At 53.5% G+C, this 14,517-nt stretch overlaps 1 protein-coding gene across 17 annotated transcripts in view; it reads left to right on the forward strand.

The window, feature by feature from the left end:
- NDST1 (N-deacetylase and N-sulfotransferase 1) overlaps positions 1-14,517 on the forward strand; it is a 173,266-nt gene that overhangs the window by 32,685 nt on the left and 126,064 nt on the right. For 2 of the 17 annotated variants that reach the window (XM_064278242.1, XM_064278316.1), the window contains exons 1-2: positions 5,471-5,679; positions 6,883-7,085. The exons of 2 other annotated variants lie outside the window; for them this stretch is intronic. The gene's annotated coding sequence lies outside the window, so the exon portion shown is untranslated. 13 more of the 17 variants (XM_064278273.1, XM_064278272.1, XM_064278261.1 and 10 more) reach the window with 13 other exon arrangements.

Below are 14,517 nucleotides of genomic sequence, written 5' to 3' on the forward strand. Positions count from 1 at the left end.
CACCCCTCTCGCAGCAGTCAGATCCGACCGCCATCTTGGGCTCCCAGTTATGTATGTGACTCCCAGAAATTGCTTGGATTCTCTGGACCTCGTTGTCCCTATCTGTTTAATGGTGACAACCTTTGTAACCTCATCTAACTGGCGGGGTCCTTGAGGTGGTTGAAATAACACCAGGAGGTAGGAAACTGAGGCTCAGTGGAAGAAGACATCTGTGTGCACAAGGTCATCCCCCTCTTCATCTGCCTGTTGTGTCAGGTGCTGGGGGTTCAGCTGGGAACAACTTGTTGGGGCAAGAGGACATTCTAGTAAACAGTGAACCAGATAATCACGATAAAGGCAATAAAGAGGGATGCCTGAGTCAGGGCAAAGATGGGGGGAGGGGAGAAGGCCTGCCCAGGAAGGGTCACTCCAGGCAGAGACCTGGTTGGCCGGGAGCCCTCTGAGGAGGGCCTAGAGGGTTGTCACAAGCCTGGTGGTGGCAGAGCCTGGAGGCCCCCTTGGGTCCAGCCTGGGTGCTCCCAGGCCCCTCAGAAACATGGCAGGCACGAGTCTTTGTTTTCCTATTCCCTCTGCCGCCTCTCCCGACCCCCAGCCCTGCTCCCTCTCTGACCCCGAATAACTTGTTGGTTTCCCCGGGGCTTTGTTTCCCCGGGGTCACTGCCTCCGGGACTCCGGCAGCCGCCCCCGGCCCTCGTGGGTCCATCATTTGACGCCCCCTCCGGCCCCCGCCCCCTACCCGCTCGGAGACAGGGGTCAAAGGCAGCCGCGTCACGTGGTCGCCGAGCAGCACCGAATCGGCCGGGAGAATCCGGGTGGAAGCCGAGAAATCCAGCCCCGATAGCAGCGCCCGGTCCCGCCCCGGCCCCCGCCCCGGGGCGCTCGCCGCACGCCTGCCGGCAGTCCGGGCCTCCGGAACCGGTCTCCGGCCGGCACCCACGCGCCATCACGGGATCGAACCCGACTCCCAGCGGCCGCGATTCGGGGAGGTAGGTGCTGGGGCCGAAGGGGTACTAGGAGACAGGCTGGGGGCCCTCGGCGCGCGGGTACGCCCCTTTGTGCTCCGAGGGCCCGGGGGAAGCGAGGTAGCGCGCCCCAACTTCCAGTCTTCGGGGAAGACCTCCTCTCCCCACCGCGGGATAAGGGGCGAGGCTGCCAGCTGCTCAGCGCCGTGCCGGGGGTAGGGACTGGGGGCTGGGCACCCGGAGGGCGGGTAGGGGAGAAGAGGAACGGGAGGCGGAGCGGGCGGCGGCTGCGGCGTGGAGCGGGGGTGGGAGCGGCGGGAGGCGGCCGGGAAGGGGTTAACCCCAGCCCCGGCCAGAGCCCGGGCGGCGCGCGCACGGCCTGGGTGACCCAGGTGTCCGGCCGGCGCCCCAGCCGCGGCAGGTAAGAAGGCCAGGAGGGCCGGGGCCGGCCAATCCCCTGCTGCTGAGCCGGCGGAGCGCGAGCCGGGCGTGCAGGCCGCGCGGGGCCCGAGCGGCCGCCGGCGCAAGTTTGGTGCGGGCGGGCGCCGGGCGGGCGGGTGGCGTCTACTGGGATCCGCGCGCGGGGGTGAGAGGACAAAAGGGTGGGGGGCCGCGCGGGGGCCGGGGGCAGGCCGGGTTTCGGGCGAGGGCAGCGCGGCAGCTGTAGGTCACGGATAATGTCACTCAAGAGGAATGCCTCCTCCCCCTCTTCTGCTCCGGAACAGGGGAAACTTTTGTCTGGCGAGGGAGGGGGTTAGAGGCCGGGTCCCAGCTTCGGCAAGGGTAAGGCAGCCGGACCGGTTTTCTTCAGGCTCTTAGCGGCCTGGTCTCTAACTTCCCTCCTCTTCAGGTTCTCCGTAGCAGCGAGTCCCCTGTTGATCGCTGCTCTTTAATGCCCTAGGAGGGAGATGAGGATGGGTTTCTCTGGGACGCGTGGGCTCTAGGAGCGGAGGATGGGGGGAGGGCTAGTGGTCGTCCAGCTCTTTCTCAGATCCCAGTACCCCGGCGTGCCAGACACGGGGGATACAGAGCCCCACACCCCCTCACGCCCCAGTGCCCCTAAAAGGAGGGCTTCCAAAATGACCTGGCAAAGTGTGTCCTGGTCAGAGATACAGACAGATCTGGGTGTTTGTCACTTCCCAGCTGTGTGACCTTGGGCTGGTTCCTTGTCCTCTCTGAGCCTCAGTTTCCTCACCTGGGAAAGATATAGTATCTGCCAGAGTAAGGATGCATTGAGAGCCTATTTGTATCTCAATAAATGATAGCATGTTTACATTCAACAAGTATTTATTGTGTGTTTACTGTGGCCAGGCACTGGGCTAATTGCTTTAATACATTATCTCATTTAATCTTTCCACACTATTATTAACCACATTTTACAGAGAGGGAAGATGAGGTATAGAATGGTAAAGTCCAAGGTCACACAGGTTGGAAGTGGTAGAACTGAGATTTGACCCTCCCTTCCCTAGCCTTTTTTTTTTTTTCCCCTAGCCTGTGTCTCAGCCACAGGGCCCTCTCTACAAGGTCTTGCTGTGATTGAGCTCACGGTTTCATTTTCAGTTGAAATTATGAGAACATGTGTCTCCACCCCCATTCCATTGCCCTTACCCCCCAGGTGATGCTCCCTTCTGCCTGGTACTCATTCCTGGTGAGGTTTTGTGCCCTAGCTCTTGTCACTGTGGGCGGCTGGGGAAGGAGGGGCAGGCAGATGGACCTGGAGCTCTGTGATGGTCCACGTTTTGGTGCTGGCTGGGTCCGTGGCAGGAATACCCTCCCAGTGCGGCTGCACAGGGCCCATCTCCCTGGCTCCAACTGGGGGCAGCTGGTAGCTTTGTCAACAGGCCTCTCTCTCCCTAGCATCCATGAGACAGCAGAGCCTTCCGCCTGCATTCTGACCAGGTCACTTTCAGATCAGCAGGGGGCAGAGGTGGGGCTGAGAAGTGGAGCTATTGGGTAGAGATGAGAGACCCAAGGCCAAGGGCCTTCCATTCCAAGACTGCTGTTTTCTGAATTGACCGTTGACAAGGTCCTCATTGCTAAACTAAGGGACTGGTCTGGTCAGTGGTCCCAGCCCTGGGTGACCTAGCCCCAGAGGCCCTTGAAGACAGTAACGGGGGTGGACTTTGAGCAATGTCAAGACTGCAGAATCCTAATGGAAAATGCACACGAATACGGAATTCGTGAGCCTAGCACAGCATCAGGTACATTGTTGGCCCTCAAGCAGTACCCTGCAAGTGACTGTACAGGATCGCCCAGGCTGCCACTGCCCTTTGCACCTGGGCTGCCCCAGTCTTTGGTGGGGGTGATCAGGCTCTAATTGGGGGCCTGGAGTAATTACTTCAAATATGGAAAACAAATTGCTGTTTAATAAACAACATCTTAAAACCATGACCTAGGGAGAGAGTGGTGGGTGGGGTAGATAATGAACAAAATTCTTGGGGGAGGAAAGTGTGCACTCCAGTCCTAACTGCTCAAGGGCTGTTTCAGCACTGCCTCCGTGATTTACAGGGTCTGTCGGCTCTTCCAGGGCCCTAGGAATAGAGGGCCCTTCTGGACTGAGAGTTCACTGCCTGCTTGCAATAGTAAGAGTAGAAATTCTACTACTTAGCTGGCCTTTGAGGCGACTCAGAAAAGCAGGAAGGAGCCCCGGTGGTGCAATGGTTAAGCACTCAGCTGCTAACCAAAAGGTCAGCAGTTCCACCGAGTGGCTCCATGGGAAAAAGACCTGGTAATCTGTTCCCATAAAGATTATAGCCTACAAAACCCTATGGGGCAGTTCTACTCTGTCACGTGGGGTCCTTGAGTCAAAATCAACTTGATGGCACCTGACAACGACAACAACAGAAGAGTAGGGGATTAAGTGGAGGGACGGGAAGACTGAAGGGGGGCCTGAGGCGTGGGACTGTCTGTCCATCAGTTAGGGCAGGAGGAGATGTCTGTGGAAGAATCAACAGATGAAGGGAGGGAGCCACAGGCAAGAGAAGATGGACAGTGAGCCTTCCATCACATGGGGCTATGCAAGGAACTCTTTCACAAGTGAAATTGAGGATGTGGTTAAGAGTGTTAAAGCATGGGCTGGGGGCTGGCCTAGGGGCCAACTGCAAAACTGTCTCTGAGACACTTGGAAGTGGGCTCTGGTCTCAGCAGCCTGAAGCTCTCTCTGCCCTGGGCTTTGGACCTGCCTGACCCTTCTTCCATACTTAGGATCAGAGCTAGGCTTTTAAGTCCCTGGTGACTGGCTGACTTCTGCTGGCTTGGAATTTGGTTTTGAGTATGGCTTGAAATATCTGGACTGTTTGGAGGACTTGGACATTCTTGACTTGAAATGGAACATTAGGGTAATTTGTTAAATATGTACGATAGATGTCTGTGGTTTGGGGTGGCAGGGGAAACAAAGTGGGGTGAGGTGCTATTGATTTCTGACCTGGAGAGGTTGCTGGTCTGAGGGGGGAGAGAAGACGAGGGCCCAAGTGATGGCTGTGAGGCAGGAGGTGGGCTTGGGGAAGTCAGTGGAGGGAAAAAGCACTTCTGGTTGTCAATGTCAGCATGGCTTCCTGGGGGAGGAAGTGTTTGAGAGGATGCAGGCTGTGCAGAGGGGGGCGGCGGGAGTCAAGATTGGGCTGTGGGGACCCTGCAGTATCCTGCTCAGGAGCTCAGATTTTATTCTGTAGTTGGTGGAGAGGACAGAGGGTTGTAAGCAGCTCGTTGAGTCGATGCCTGTTACTGTGCCTTGTGCCAGGCGCTGTGCCAGGCTCTGTACAGACACCCCATTGAAACTGTACAATACCCCTGCAAAGGAGCTGGTGGGGGTGGTGGTGGTAACCCCCACCCCGTTTCCAGATGGGGGCGTGGAGATTGACTCACTTATTTACAGAGCTGGAATTTGAACCCAAGTCTGCCTGCCCCCAAGCCTGAGCTAGTTCTGCTCCATTGTGCTGTTTCTCTCAGGCATCATTTGGGCAAAGATGGTGGCAAGACTGACAGTATTGAGGCCAGCTCAGAGATGGTGCTTATCCTGGTCAGTAGAGAGCTGACCAGGCTCTGACTCAGGCAGTGGAATGAAGAGGGAGGAGGAGGCTGCAGGACTTTGCAGCTGCCTTGGGGTCAGGGTCATCAAAGATAGCCTAAGGTTTGGGGAAGGAGCCTTAAGGGACAGCCCTACTGCTTTCCAAGCCCTGAAGGGCTCTTGCTATGTAGAGAGACATAGTCTTGTCCTGTGGGGCTCCCAAGGGCGGAGACAGCCTCAAAGGTAGCAGCTACAGGGAAGCTCACAGGGAAATAGGCTGCATGGAGAGGAGGTGAGGTCCCCGTCGCTGAAGGTATGCGAAGAGTCTGGCGAGTTGGCAAATGGTCAGAAGGCGTGCCTTAGTGGGTCAGGCCTAGGTGACTTCTCTCAGTTCCCCTTTCATCTGAGAACCTCAGCATTCGGGGTGGTGCTGGCCCACTTCCCCACCCTGCTTTTCACACAGCCTTTCTGAGTTGCCTCTTCCTGCACATATTGGTAAGTTCCCCATATGCCTGGCCCTCAGTGTTCTGCCTAGGAGCCTCTTTGACCTCTGGTATACACTTGGCCCAGCTGGCCTTAGAGGTGCCCCTTGGGGATGTTGGGGCCGGTGGCCATAGCCTAGGCTGCTGGGGACTGTGGTTTTATGGAGGAGTCGAACCTTCTGCTTCCATTTCCCACTCTGTGAAATGGGCTCAGCCTTTTTCCTCAAATGTGAGTCAGTAATGGGTGGGCTGGGGGGAAGCTGGTGGGTGTGTGAGTTTGTGAGTAAGGAGTAGACTGGGATAGGGGAGGCAGGGCTGTCTTCCTCCCTCCTGCAGTAGAGGCTAAAGGAGGGTCTCTTGGTCTCTGGGACCCACTAGCAAAGGTGCTTTCTCCTGTGCGTGGGGCCCTAACAAAGTTCTGTCCATCCGCTTTGGTTCTAGAGGTGTGGAGCTTGGTGGAACGGATGGATATTTTGGGGGCAGATGTCACCAAAGGAGTGGCAGAGGGTGCTGAAGCTCTTCTCTCCAGGGGACTTCATGCTAAGTTGCCTCCTGGTCCTTCGATTCCCACTTGTCTTATTCCTTGAAACAGTTTGGATTAATCTGATGTAAAAATGTGCTTCTCAAATGTGCATTTATTTAGCACTCATGATTTGAGGGCAAGGTATTGGAGGTGGCCCACTCTGTGACCACAGAGCCCCATCCCCCAGCCCCTCTCAGTGCTCAAGCAGGACTGCCTCTTCTCCACTCTCTGTGAGTGTCCCTGTCCTTTCCTGCCTCCACAGCTCTGCTTATGATGAGGATGGTGCACTCGCTCACCACCCCAAAAACCCTCCTCCTCCAGTGCCCAGCCCCAGTGTCACCTCTTCCATGCAGTCATTCCTAATTCCCTTAACAGAAACTCAGTACCCCTTAAGCAATAATTCTCCACTTCCCCCTCCTTCCCACCCGATAACCACTTACAAACTTTGGTCTCCATACGTTTGCCTGTTCTAGATAGTTCATGTAAGTAGAATCATGCAATATTGGTCTTTTTGTGTCTGACTTACTTCACACAGCATAATGTTTTCAAGGTTCATCTCCATGGCAGCAGTTACCAGACCTTCACTTCTCTTTATGGCTGAGTAGTACTCCATTGTGTAGATAGACCACATTTTATTTATTTCTTCCTCTGTTGATGGACAAATGGGGATTGTTTCCACCTTTTGACTATTGTGAATAGTGCCCCAGTGAATGTTGGTGTACAAGTATCTGTTTGAGTCCCTGCTTTCAAGTCTTTTGGTTACATACCTAGGAGTGGAATTGATAATTCTAATGCTAATTCTATGTTTAAATTTGACGGAACAGCCAAACTTTTCCACAGTGGTTGCGCCATTTTACATTTCCAGTAGCAGTGGATGCGGTTCTCATTTTTCGACTTCCTTGCCAACAGGTGTTACTTTCCATCTTCTGATAATAGCCATCGTAGTGGGGGTGAAGTGGTATCTCATTGTGGTTTTATTGATGCCCTTGAGTATGGCGTTGGCGAAGAATATTGGATACACCACAGACTGCCTGAAGAACGAACAAATCTGTCTTGGAAGAAGTAGAGCCAGCAGGTGCCTTGGAAGTGAGGACAGCAAGACTTTGTCTCAGGTACTTTGGACATGTTATCAGGAGGGACCAGTCCCTGGAGAAGGACAGCATGCCTGGTAAAGTAGAGGGTCAGAGAAAAAGAGAAAGATCCTCAATGAGACAAATTGACACAGTGGCGGCAACAATGGGCTCAAACAAAGCAACGATTGTGAGGATGGTGCAGAACTGGGCAGTGTTTTGTTCTGTTGTACAGAGTTGCTGTAAGTTGGAGCTGACTCAACGGCATCTGACAGCAACGACAACGAATGATTTTGAGCATCTTTTCATGTGCCTATCGGCCATTTGTATATCTTCTTTAGTGAAATGCCTATTCAAGTCCTTTGCCTATGTTTTAATTGGGTTGTTTGCCTTTTTTGTTGTTGAATCAAAGTTCTTTATATATTCTGGATTATAAACCCTTTTCAGATATATGGTTCCCAAAGATTATCCCCTATTAGCAGATGTGGTAAACAAGGCTCAGAAAGGTGGATGGCTCAGTTTAGGGCAGTGTAGGCTCAGGGGATCACGGTCAGGGGCTGCTGACTTCCGAGGGGCTGCTCTGGCTGGAGGACACAGACTTGCTTTGTGAGGCATCAGGAGGCAGGTCCGATGAGTGCATGTGTCAGAGAAGGCTGATTTCAACCCAGAGTAAGGAGGAAACTTTAAAAAGCAGAGCTACCAAGATGGAAGGCATGTATCTGGGAGAAGCGAGCTCCCCATTTCTGAGCTGTGGAGCAGAATCCAGGAGCCCACAGCAAGATAGCGAGATGTTTTGGTGGGGGTTCTGGCCAAGTCCTAGCTTGAGGTTTTTGGCTCTTTGAGGGAGGGGCTTGGATTCTCCTTAGCCCCTGCTGGCCGAGAATTGGCCTGCCTGGGCAGGTCTCAAGGGGCGGTAGGTGGAGGCTTGCTGTAGTCATCACTCAGTGGCAGCCACCTCTGATTTACGCCACCAGCCTTGCCAATAGCTGCCTGCCCAGGCAGAGGCCAGGTGAGGAGAAGTGCATGTCATCACCTCAGGGCCTTTACCGGTGATGCGCCCTCTGCCTCTTTATCCCTGGGTAACTCCTGCTTATGGTTTTACAGGAGTCTTAGCATCACCTATTTAGGGAAATGCCGGCTGATCCACCTGCAGGGTTAAATTGGTGGTTCTCAAAGCTGGCCTCCGGACCAGCAGCTTTAACATCACCTGGGAACTTGTTAGAAATGCGAATTATCTAGCCCAAACCCATACCTACTGAATCAGAAACGCCGAGGGTGGGGTCCATAATGTGTGTTTCGACAAGTCTTCCAGGGGACTCTGCTGCTCACAAAAGTTTAAAACCACTGGGGAAGGTCATAAAAAAAACCCAAAACATTGATGCCTCTCTCCTTGGGCTCTTCTGTTTTCATAGTGAGACGCTCAGCAAATGTTGGGATCTAGAGCAAAGCCCAGTCTCTCTTTACCCTGCCTTCAAGGAGCCACTATCTTGTACCAGCTCCCTGTCCCCCAGAAACCGCCTTGTGACACAATGATGGGACACAGCAAACCCCAGCCTGCTTTCAGGAGACAGTACTGGGGCAACTTGAGGAAGACACAAATGGCAAGGGGGACTGGAAGGGTGGGGGCTTTGAGGGTGGTGAGGATGGGGAATCTCTGGGTGCTTTTGATGGCAGGCTGTGGGCAGGGGTCAGATAGAGAGGGTGGGTCGTGTTTCAGAGAAGGGTGTGGGCTGCAGCTGGTGTGTAGAGGTGATTACAGCAAGGCCAGATGTGGTCCAAGAGGGCTGAGGTTGACCAGTCCAGTGGTTTTAATAATTTTAGTAATGATGATAATCATAATTGCTGCTAACATTGATTGACAGCTTGCATGCGCCTTCTAGGTACTTTCCATGTAATCTCATCTGGGTTAAGCCCCAGAACAACCTATAAGGTAGGCACTGCTGTCCCCATTTTATAGATGGGAATACTGAGGTCATACGGCTAGAAGGTGGTACAAACCCATTGCCATCTAGTCGATTCCAACTCATAGTGACTCTATAGGACAGAGTAGAACTGCCCATAGGGTTTCTAAGGAATGGCTGGTGGATTTGAACTGCCGACCAGGGCTCCACAGATCTAGGAATTTTATCTAGGAGGTGCTTGGGAGCATACTCTCATTGGAAGGGGTTCAGTAGGAGATTGTCTTGGAATGTTTGTGCAGCAGGCATAACTTAGATTGATTTTCTGAAGGTATGAAAAATCCATTCCTTCAAATGAGTGGATCAGGCTTCGGAGGAAGGCTGATGGAGATTGTGTTGGGGCCACCACTGCAAATACTGTCATTCTTCCAGTTTTATCGGTGGGCCAGCTGAGGCTCAAACCCAGTGATGAGTTCAAGGTTCCACAGCTAGGACGAGAGACAAAACTAGAGAGAGAAAAGTGGGTCTCCTCTGGTTCTAGCAGGAGGGGATGGGAATCAAAATCAGAGTCCACCATCCTCCCTGCATGTTCATTCCCGCCTCAGGAGCCCAAAGCCTTCACTGACACAGGGTAGGAACCCCTGCATTTCACAACTGGGGAGCTGAGACCTGGAGAGGCGCAGGGACTCACCCAAGGCCACACAGGGTATCCGTGTCATGGTTGGGACCAGAACCCAGAGCTGCCTCTACCCCTCTGCAGGGAAGGATTTGTTTCCCGAAACTATACTCTCCCCTCGCCTCACAACCATCTTCGCAGGCTGGGTAGCTGTAGCCCTCAGGGTGGCCCGGACCAATGCTGGGGACAGAGGTGGGTGTACCCTGGGGAGAGAGCTGCCAGGGAGGGTGGGGCAGCCTCCAAGAGGAAGAACACTAAGAAGCCCAAACCCCAGACGGAAACCAAATGTATTTTCTCAGTCCTGAGAGGATATTTGGAACAATGGAGGTGGGATGGGGGAAGCTGGACTATAAAAAGGGCTTCTCGATATCCTTTAAAAAAAAAAAAAAGTAGAGTCTTTAAGTTTGACTTTTGTTTTTCCGAGGGATGTTTATATTACCACTTGAGGGTAGGATCTCAGTTTTGTTCCTGAGGTTTGTTAAAACCAAAAAAAACCAAACCCAGTGCCATTGAGTCTATTCCGACTCATAGCGTTGTCAGGGTTTTTTGTTTTTAAATAGACTCAGGGCTTTAGAGCTGGGAAGAAATTGTTCGGGTCCATTCTCCCCATTTTACTGTTCGGGAAACTGAGGCGGAGAGGTGGGAAGGGGCCTTCTAGAGGTTGCACCGTGAAGTAGCAGAGCACTTGGGATCAGAACCTGCGTCTTCAGTGCCTCGTCAGGGGCTGTTCTTCCTGACTTACCACCCTCCCCCCAGCCCTGGGTCACTGGCTGGGGTAGAAGCTAGGCAGGGGCTATAAAGGGATCCCCCCTTGGCAGTACCTCTGAGCTGCCTGGTCTGATGAGTTCCTTGGTGGGCAGAAGGTTGAGACGGTGTGCCTGGTGATGCTGGGACCCAGCTGCACACCATCGCCCAGCAGCTGGGAGCTGTGAGTCACCCACAGTGGGTGCAGAGAGGCTCTGGCCAGTGTGTGTTGTGATTCATCTTGTTCTCCCAGCCCTGATTGGATGACTAGGCCTGAGCCCTGATTCATGCCCACGCACATGGACTAAGGCTGCTGCCAGCTTGGGGTCTGATTTTGCAGATATGGGGGCGCACAGGGAGCCTGGGGGAGTCTCCTCCTCCTGCCACCTCCTGTCTCTTGTGTATCCCATGATCTTGACCCATCCTATTTCCACCGGCTCCGGGGTCTGTACCCCTGAAATCATGTGTAACATTTTGTAGGCGTTTATAGGTATGATTTTTCTGAAGAGAGAGTCTGTAGTTTTCATGGTGACCCCCTGAAATATTGGTAGGATGTCGGGGCTGCTTGCACGCGTACAGGCTTGAGAGAGGGTTGTTGACGGGGAGATGTGGTTCAAGCAGAAAGTAGCCCACTGGCATTACAGTTCATTCAGAGTGTGGTCTAAGCCAACTCCTCCACTTAATAGCTGGATGATCTTGGATAAGTTACTTTGTCTCTCTGTGCTTCAGTTTCCTCTCCTGTAAAATGGGAATAATAAGAGTATTTATCGTATGGTGTCATAGCTAGGCTTTAAAGTGAAATAATACGTATGAAGGATTTATCCCAGTGTCTGGTACAAAGTAATCACTTAGTAAAAGTTTTCATTATTATTATTAGTTCCGACTCTGTTCTCAATTTGCTGTGTGATCCTGGTAAGTGCCTTATCTTGGGGTCTTAGTCTCCATCTCCAGCTCTGCAGTCTGTGGTGGGCTTTCCAGGAGCTGTAGGGCAAGGCTGAGGGCAGGGCTGGACAGGGGAGGGAGGGAGGCCCTTTCTGCATTCCAAGACTACCCAGGCCAGGCCCTCCCTGGTACCACTATGTGTGGCTTTGTCCTGAAGGCTGGGTTATGTAACCAGCCGGGCTTGACCAGACAGGACATGATTCTCAACCTTGTTTTGTCCCTCTGCTGTCCCTTTTTCTCCCTTCCTCCAACGGAGCAATTACATTAGCTGACCAGTTCCCCAAGCTACAGGGGTGAAATTGGACCCTGGCTTTTCTGTTATCTGATTTAGTTCGGAGGTTGGCTGGGTGGGCGCCCCGCCTCCTGCCGCCTGGGGACAGAACAGAGCTGATACCTTTGTGCCTGCTTCGGGATGGAGACGGGGTCTTCTTTGAGGGGAAGATGGGCTTTCTAGATGGCCAGGGCCCTTGGTCCTGCCTTTCAGGTCTTAAGGCTAGGGGCTGCTGACTTACAGTTCCAGTGGGTATGACTCCCTACCCAGAAGCGTCCTCTCCATCCTTGCAGACCAGCGCCAGTGCCACCTCTCCCAGGAAGCCTTCCCAGATAACTGATCTGCAGGGAAGTCAGCCTCCACTGAACTCCACAGTGTATTCTCTATCCCTTTTAAGAGAACAGAGGCCACAAACTGACGGGCCACATCTGGCCCACAGGCAGAATTTACTTGGCCCCTGCCAAATATGGAGCTAGTTGCCAGTAGGAGATTTTACATAAAAATCCTACTTCTTGCTTCAAATATTGGAAGATTGGAAACCCCTGAGCCTACATTCCCCAATGGCCACTGCTGCCCCCTTCAGATGGGGCCCGTGCTCTCCACTTTGCCCCATCCCCACCCAGTCACCTCCAGCGCTAACAGATCTTCTTAGCCTCCATAGACCCTGAGTTTGCAACCCTGCCCCTACAGGATGGAATCCTTTCTCCTCTGCATTATGGTGTGGTGTTGGTATCTGTCTCCTCTGCGGGCTCTTTGAGGACAGAGTGTGTATGTGTGTGCCTGGGGAGGGGGGTGGTTTCATTCATCTCTGTGTCTCTCACATCAGTGTGTTCAGGCACAGAGCCATGTACACAGCAGGAGCATAATAAATGCACTCGTTGTGAATAAAGGCATGACAGTGGTGCCACCCTGCCAGCTGTGAAGGTTCCATTTAATAGAGGCTTCTGGATCAGCCTGCCCTGTGGGCCTCAAACCCTCCTCCCAGATAAGCAGCAGCTGCTTAGCCACTGACCCAGGAAGCTTAAGCTGCAGATAAACCTTCGCTGAAAGTGCTTCCTTCACCCTGAGATATCACAAAGGAGAGGAACATTTCACCTGCAACTTCCCCAGGTTTTCCTCTCCCAAGGGGCTTGGAGGAGCTGGATGGGGAGGGGAGCTGGGACCAGCAGCCTTCAGAGGGCATCAGGTCCAGAACCCAGTGTCTCGGTTGGCGGGGCGCAAGAGGGAGCTGGGGTGGTGGGGGTGTCTGCAGATCAATAAGGAACCCTGTCTGGGATTGGTGGGGGAGATACCTGGGTGGCAGTTGTGCTGAGTGACATCAACATGCCCCGTTTCCTCTCTGGACTTCTCTTTCTCCCTCTGCACCATCATGCGGGGTTCCGCTGGGTTGTCGTGGCTGTACATGCCTTGGCTGCCATTCTTGGAGAGGTTGGCAGAGAGGGGATGGGGCCAAGTGGCCAGTGTCTGAGTGGGGTGAGGGCTCCCAGTCCTGGCCCCTCCCTGGCCAGGCCCAGAGGGGTTTCACATCCTTTAGGTAACAGGATGCGATGCCATGAGAGGAGGCAGGCCAGGCATCAGGGTCAGAGTGGTTAGACGCACTGCTCTGGATGTCTGTCCCCACGGCAGGGTCGGGGTGGGGTGGGAGCTGAGCCTACGGACGTTGGGAACTGGCCTGAGTGGCCCATCAGTCAGAAGCCAAGTGCCACAGACTGAGTAGCTGAGGCTCTAAGTGTAGACCTGAACAAGCGCTTTACAGTTGGGTAAACTGAGGCACATAGAGGGGAAGGGCCTCTCCCAATGTCACAGGGTGAGTGAATGGACAGCCTGGTCTGAATCTCAGGTCTTCTGACTCCTAGGTAGGACAATGGTTTGATTGTCTGTGAGGACCTGGAGGCAAGGGCCTGGAAAAGGGAAGCCACCATCAGTCGTTGCCACCCTGGAGGCATGAAACTGGTCTGGTGTGCAAATTACCCCTCCAACATCCTCATCCCACTTTTTTGTTTTTCCTTAAGCTGTCTCAGATGGGCCCACTGCCCCGTGCCCATTTCCACCTGGCACTGGGCTTCATGCGCTTGATTCTTAGAACAAAGCTTCCTTCTGACAGTCTTCCTGCTAACAACAGGAAAAGGGTAAGTGTGTCACCGGGCCTCCTCCTCTGCCTCCTCTCTCCGGGAGCACGGGCAGCCTTTGTCAGACACCAGACCCTGGCAGCACTGTGGGGCAGTGAGGGAGGGCAGCAGCCACCAAGCCATGTCCCTTCTGGCACCTGGAGCCACTGTGTGCAGGCCCAGCTCTCAGACTCAGAAGTTCTCCCCGCTCAGTGACCAAAAGGCATCAGACAGGGACAAATGTCCATTGGTCCAAGCAGTCAACAATTGTCCCAGGACAGTATACCTGAGGGGTTTTAGCTGACCCCAGTGTAGTATCAGCCCCCAGGCAACCCTGTCCTCCTAGCTACTGCAGAAACGAAAACATGTCCTCAGGCTGAGGGAGGTAATAGTCCCTTGTTCAACCCTTTTTTATTAAGCACCAGCATGGTTTCAGGTGGAGCCCTCGTGGGGCAGTGGCTAAGAGCTCAGCTGCTAAATCAAAAGGTCAGCAGTTCAGATCCACCAACCACTCCTTGAAAACCCTATGGGGCAGTTCTACCCTGTTCTATGAGTTGAAATTGACTTGACGGCAACGTGTTTGGTTTGTTTCAGGCACTTTTCTAGGCACTAGGTGGGACACAGCAGTGAACAAAACAGACCTGCTTTGGACTTGGGGCTGGCACTGAGATGTAATCAACAAACCAGCAGACACATCCATTTGTCAGGTGGTGAGAAATACCAGGAAGAAGGATAAAACTGAGTTAAAGGAGAGAGTGCACCTTGAGGGAGTTAATATTCTATAACGGGTAGTCACGGAGGTCTCGCTGGTAAGGAGGCAGCAGCCTCTGGAAGG

The sequence above is a fragment of the Loxodonta africana genome, chromosome 2 (genome assembly GCF_030014295.1).
Source record: "Loxodonta africana isolate mLoxAfr1 chromosome 2, mLoxAfr1.hap2, whole genome shotgun sequence".
Taxonomy (NCBI): Eukaryota; Metazoa; Chordata; class Mammalia; order Proboscidea; family Elephantidae; genus Loxodonta; species Loxodonta africana.